Raw genomic sequence first — 7172 nt, 5'->3', positions numbered from 1 at the left:
ACTCTTAGTTAATAGTTAACAGTTTCAAAAGCATTCATTATTTTCAAAAACTAAGTTACAACTCATTCATTGTTTTTTGTTTCCATCATATTACAACAAATTCAAAAATAAAAGGAAATCCAACACAAGCAAACTCCTCATTGTCATCGAATTTGACTCGCGCCCTCTTTCTACCTATTCACAAACAGATCATTGATTAGCCAAAATGTTACATTACTGGATAATACAGATTTACATTACCACCAATAAGAAATAATAATGTATCATATTAGTGTAAAATAATGTAAATATTTGATGCAACAATGTGTGAATATTGGTAAATAATGTAACACACATTAATGTAGCACATCAGTATGAATAATGGACAGATTTGAGTAAATAATGTATAGAAAAATTTTAAAAAGTAAAAGATCATACTATCATACAAATTAATGTAGCACATTAGTATGAAGTAATGTAAAAATTGGGTTAAATAATGTAAGTAGCACTTAATGTACATTTTTGCAGAAACAATGTAACATTTAAGTAGTAAATAATGTAGCTATTCGATCACCTGTGTTTTGAGTTGGTTAGCTCTTGTAACGTAATCCTCTCTTCACCATGTTGTCAGTTTTATTTTGCTACACGATGTTACTGCAAATGACCAAAGTAACTCTATCAAGATTCAATTGACAAAAATGGTAATGTTACTGATTCAAATCATAAGTCACTAGAGTAATGAAAGAATTAACAAAAACTAACAACGATTTACAATTCCACAAAACTGAGTAAATACCCATGTAGATTTGACAACCATTTGATCTAATCAATGAATAACTAAACAAAAATATATACCAGTGCACCGTAACCAACAAGATTCAATGCAATGATGATTAAAATCACATAAAATCACTGATTAACATAAGTCCAATCGTCGTTCTCCTACCCTGATCGTCAGCCACGATTTAAATTTCTAGAAATAACGATGCAAAGGTCGTCGATTTCGCCTACCCTATTCGACAGCGTCTTCAAATCGGGACAACCAGTGGATCTGATGTATTCAATCGACACAATACAACGTCGATTTCTACTGCAGTGTCCGGCGGCATCGTCAAATCGGAACAAAAAAGTGAAGCTAGGGTTTATTTTTCACAGATTGGGGAGGTTTGGGTTTTGACGAGAGAGAGAAACTGAGGAGGCGAAATGGTAAATTGGTGGTGAAATTGTGAATTGGTGGTGAGAAAGAGGAAATGTGTATCGTCAGTTGTAATTAGAATGGCGGAAATCATGGATATGCAGTTTAAAACTGATCCTTCAAATTCTCTCATTCCCATTTCACCCTCGTAATGTAGCTTACAAATGAATTAATGTAGCGCGGATACTTTCAATCACCACCATCCAAATCTATAATCCAAGAATTGATATTAGTGTTATGTTTAAGACTAAGAGGGTGTAAGGACCTTAATGCACCCCTATATATATATATATATATAAAAGTAGGACTCACATGCCACTGATTAACTTTTTTTGACACACTTTCTATTACATTTTTAAATCTGTGTCAGGTTAAATGGTGACAAAATATAAGGGACGAAGAAAGTAATTTTTAATATATGGAAATTGCATAATAAATCATGAATTTATGTATAATTTGTGATTGCACATTTGAGCCATTTGATTGTGCTATGCTAAACATTTTGGTTGACAATGATGCAGGAGAAAACAATAATGCAAAAAGGATTGTGAAAGAATGTGTTGATCCAAGTGCGTTCGGTTCATACACCCAAATACAAATAATTTTTTTTAATATATTTCATTATTATATAAAGTTTCTATAAAATCAAGTTTTTATTCAACACATATAGTTTGTGCAAATCTATAAATGAAGATTGGTTGTGTTTGTTAAAGTCGTTATTGTTGGAATCAAATTAATGATTCACATAAATCACACATGTCGAATACGATTGATAAACATAAAACGAAATCGTACATGGATTGGGATTCATGATGTTGTTGATGATTCTGAAGTATGGAAACTAGTCTTCCAAGTGACGACGCTCTCTCACAGATTCTCTGTAATCTGTAGAGTCTTGATATTACGTCTGATCAATAGGAATGAGAATCTATTGACCTATTTATAGAGTTGCACTTGGGGACCATAACCATGTATTTAGAGAATAAGTCCCTAACTTTATTATAACTTTAATTTCACCCATAACAAAATTAAAGTTATCCAAAGTAGTATCTGCACAATAGTCCTCATACTTTTATAGATAATCGTTTGACCCTATAAATTATATAACCTTAGTAGATCACGTAATCGGGTCAATCAATAAATAGCCATAATATTATACAATCTTTAGACTATTATGTTGGACCATATTAAAATGTTCCAACAATCTCCCACTTGGGCCAACATAAAAGTCACCAAATGATTGTACATTACTAAAGTTGCACGCTAACTATTTATATCAATCATCTTTGCCATTCCGGTCTACTAAACATGTTAATATAGAATCAAAGAAATTTAAGTCACAACACGTATACATGACTAAACTCATCAGTGATCACTAATATCAACACATCTAGCAACACAGATCAAAATATGAGTGTGCAACATGAAAATTACATGCTATGTGATCTTTTGCATGTCTATTTTCAACTGGTCCTCTGAAACTGTAGGTAGATCAGAAAATACCAAATCATAATTCAAAGTAACTAAAACCAAAGTAACTAAAGTGCACTTAATATAACTGAAATTCAATGTTATTACATAGATGAACATAAACTCCCACTAAACCAAAGTATCACAAGGTCGAATACCCATGTGAAATACATGCTCATGAAAGACCGAAGGCGGTAAACCTTTAGTAAAAGGATCCGCAAGCATGGAAGTCGAACCTAAGTGTTCAATTTGCAATTGTCTACTCTGAATTCTATCCTTAACAGCAAGGAACTTGATGTCAATGTGTTTAGACTTCGACGAGCTCCTGTTGTTGTTGGAGTACATGACTGCGAACTTATTGTCACAATATAACTTGAGTGGTCTTTCAATACTATCCACAATTTGCAGTCCTTGAATAAAGTTTCGCAACCATACTCCATGTTGTGATGCCTCAAAACAAGCTATGAATTCTGCTTCCATTGTAGAGGTGGCTATCAATGTTTGTTTAACACTTTTCCAAGATATAGCCCCTCCGGCGAGCATAAAGACATAACCTGACGTGGATCTACGACTGATACGCTCGGATTTTGCACTGTTTTAAGGCCATTATTTGGTCCGTTTTTTTATGTCAAAGTCACTCTACACGTCCATTATTTGCATATTTTGTCTATTTTGGTATTTTGACGTGTTTTGTGAGAAATGTGCATAATTGAGCCGAAAAAGGGAGCCAAAATGCCAAGTTTCGGAATCTGGAGTCAGCCGGGGACCGCCGCGGATGTGTGCGGCGCCCGGCTCGCAGATCAATGCAGCGGTCCGCCTCGGAAAAATGTGCTTGGAAGAGAAGTCTCGTCCAGCGACCGCCGGAAGATGTGCGGCGGTCCGCCGCCGAGGGAACAAACTCTCTGGACTCCAACGCGGCGACCGCCGGCCACGGTGCGGCGGCCCGCCGGAGAAAGGCGGTGAATCCGAGAAGCCCTAGATTTGCACCCAGTTTTACCATATTTTGGAGATTTTTTCCTTCTACAACAAGGCATGGCTTTCCCCTATAAATAAGACCTCAAGCTTCATCAAAAAGAGAGAATTTCTACTTGCAAAATACTTCATAGAGATCAAGACCTAGAGTACTTCATTGGTGCAAGGAGTTGGAGAAGGATTTCAAGAACATCAAGAACGACAAGGATTCAACCCACGGGTTTTATTTGCTTTAGTTTTATGTTCAAATTGTCTTCCTTTCAATCTATGTTTTTAGCTTATTCAATTATGTGTAACTAAACTCATAGAATTCTAGGGATGTTTAGTAACGACTTTGGTTATACAAATTCCTTTTTCTATCTAATATCCGTTTTGTTTTTACTTTGTTTCTTCCCTAAGTAGTTTTGATGCTGCATGATTGAGTGACACAATCGTGTATGATTTAATATAACTTGTTTCATAACTGTGACAGAGTTCTAGCGAGTTAGATTCACTTAGTAGACACTACAGTTAGCTTCCCTTAATACGGCACTGTTAATTGAGAGTGAGGACTTTTCAAGGGTCTTAGGAGCTTTTTGAAGTTACGTGTTAGGATTGACAACCCTAATCTTGTAATCAACATTTGTATCGCATGAGCATAAGCTAGATGACTCGTCCTTTCAAAGTATAAACTGTGCTAGGGTATTGTAGTTGGAATTTTGTATAACCATAACTGTGAACACACATCCCTGGGATTCCCTTATCTCTATTGTCTTCCTCTTAATTTATCTGCTTTTAGTTGATCTATTATGCTCTTATTGTTTTTTGTTTCTCAAAAGTTTTCAAAACCCAATTGTTTTTCCAGATAGTATTTGAGTCTTTGTAGAAGATAGACACTTTGTGTTCGTCTTCCCCGTGTTCGATATCCGGTACTAACCTATAGCTATACTATATATACTCTGTATACTTGCAGGTTTATTTAGTGCTAATAAAAAGTGCATCAACGACTATCTTGGCATCCCGCGAAATCCGAATCAGAATACCTAATGATCTCAAGCTGATCCGATTTCCTATAAGTGAGCATATAATCCTTTGTTCTTTGCAGATACCGCAAAACACGTTTGGCTGCTTTCCAATGATCCATACCGGGATTACTCAAGTATCTGGCTAGCATGCCTACTATGAACGCAATATCCGGACGCGTGCATTCTTGTGCATACATAAGACTTCCCACAACCGATGCATAGGGAAGTAATTCCATTTCCTTTCTTGCGAGCTCGTTTTTGGGACATTGATTCAAACTGAATTTATCACCTTTAGCCACAGGGGTATCTCCTGGTCTACAATCTTTCATGTTGAATCTTGCCAACAATTTATCGATGTAGCACTTTTGTGATAATCCAAGTACACCTAGGGAACGATCCCGATGTATTTGGATTCCTAATACAAAAGAAGCATCACCAAGATCTTTCATTTCGAATTTTCTTGAAAGAAATTTCTTGGTGTCACGTAATAAATCTACATCGTTGCAAGCAAGTAAAATGTCGTCGACATATAGAACCAGGAAAATGAATTTGCTCCCACTGAACTTATAGTATATGCATTCATCAACAGGATTCGTCTCAAAACCAAATGAGACAACAACTTGATGAAATTTATCATACCATTGACGAGACGCTTGTTTAAGACCATAGATGGATTTGTTAAGTTTGCATACCATTTTCTTTGGGTCACCAGACACAAAGTTTTCAAGTTGCACCATATAAATCGTTTCTGTAATGTCGCCATTAAGAAACGCTAGCTCCAAATTAAAATGAGCTACTAGTGCCATGATTATTCTGAATGAGTCTTTCGTCGAAGCTGGAGAGAAAGTCTCGGTAAAATCGATGCCTTCCTTTTGAGTAAAGCCTTTTGCTACAAGACGAGCCTTATAACTCTCCGCATTGCCTTGTGAATCCCGTTTGGTCTTAAAAATCCACTTGCAACCAATGGGTTTCGCACCTTCAGGCAATGTGACAAGATCTCAAACGTCATTGCTTTGCATAGACTTAATCTCTTCAATCATAGGATCGATCCACTTTTGAGCATTAGAGCTTTCAATGGCTTGACAGAAAGTGACTGGGTCATCCTCCATCACTCCAATATCTACCTCATGCTCTTGGAGATATACAATATATTCATCCGTAGATATTGCAGGTCTCCTCATTCTAGTGGATCTCCTTAGTGGCACTACTTTATCATGTTCTTGAGGAGGTTGTGGTTGTTCTTCATGTTGTTGTTCGGGAGGTGGAACAGGAATTACAAGAGTGTCATCTTTTTCTGGAATGAAAGGAAGTGAAATCGCTTCCTCTTCAAAGACAACATTCTTTATACTATCTACCCCCCAAACTCAACTTCCTCAAAGAACCTTGCATTATTCGTCTAAAAAAATTATCTAGTTGTGGGATCATAGAACTTGAAACCCCTAGACCGCTCAGGATAACCTACAAAAAAACAACTTACCGTTTTAGAGTCCAATTTATGCTCGTGTGGCCTATAAGGGCGAGCTTCAGCTGGACAACCCCAAACATGTAAATGACCTAAGCTGGGCTTTTTGCCCGTCCATAATTCATAAGGGGTTACGACAGTTGCTTTAGTAGGAACTCGGTTTAGGATGTATGTTGCGGTCTTAAGTGCCTCTCCCCATAGGGATTCTGGCAAAGTAGAATGACTGATCATGCTTCTAACCATATCCTTGAGGGTTCTATTTCGTCTTTCAGCAACACTATTCATGGTAGGACTACCAGGCATAGTGTACTGTGGGACGATTCCACATTCCTCAAGAAATCTAGCAAAGGGTCCTGGACGTTGTTCACCCGAGCCATCATATCTACCATAGTATTCTCCACCACGGTCAGATCTGACGTTCTTAATTCTTTTTCCAAGTTGATTTTCAACTTCGGCCTTATAACTCTTGAACGTATCCAGTGCTTGAGATTTTTCACTTATGAGATATAAATAACCATATCGGGAATAATCGTCTATGAACATAATAAAATATCGTTGACCGTTCCAAGATGCAGTAGGGAACGGTCCACATATATCTGTATGGATAAGTTCTAAGACGTCTGTAGTCCGATTGCCTTCAAATCTCCTAATATTTGTTTGTTTCCCCTTAATGCACTCAACACAGACTTGAAAGTTTTCCATATTGGGAATGGTAAGAATTCCATCTGACACAAGTCTTTCTATTCTCCGTTTGGAAATATGACCTAAACGTTTGTGCCAAATTGTAGCAGAATTCTCACTTATTAATTTACGCTTTGTACCTCGTGAGTTCACATGCAGGGCTTCATTAAATGAAGTAATAGTATTAAGCAAATAAAGATTATCGCCATAAGAAAGAGAACTGGTGCCAACCAAAGTTGAATTTAGATAAAGACTAAATCTACTATTTCTAAATGAACAAGTATAACCGAATTTGTCCAATGCAGAAATAGAAATTAAATTCCGTCTAAATGACGGTAATAATCTAAATATGCCTATTGCCTCCACTTCAACTTGTTTGCCATCTCCCACATAGATGAATCTTTCAGCA

General features: G+C 36.8%; 1 long non-coding RNA gene across 1 annotated transcript; it reads right to left on the bottom strand.

Annotated features, from left to right (window-relative positions):
• LOC148927230 (uncharacterized) lies at positions 1-1179 on the bottom strand. The gene is made up of 3 exons (XR_016137742.1): positions 991-1179; positions 554-633; positions 1-174 (listed from the first exon to the last, which is right to left on the bottom strand). It is a non-coding gene; the product is annotated as an uncharacterized LOC148927230 (long non-coding RNA).
• Positions 1180-7172: the final 5993 nt, after the last annotated feature.

Source organism: Salvia hispanica, chromosome 4 (assembly GCF_029641045.1).
Source record: "Salvia hispanica isolate PSC_SH4W2 chromosome 4, Shi_PSC_v1, whole genome shotgun sequence".
Classification (NCBI taxonomy): domain Eukaryota; kingdom Viridiplantae; phylum Streptophyta; class Magnoliopsida; order Lamiales; family Lamiaceae; genus Salvia; species Salvia hispanica.
The sequence above is the reverse complement of the archived record's forward strand: the minus strand, read 5'-3'. Positions and strand labels throughout refer to the sequence as shown.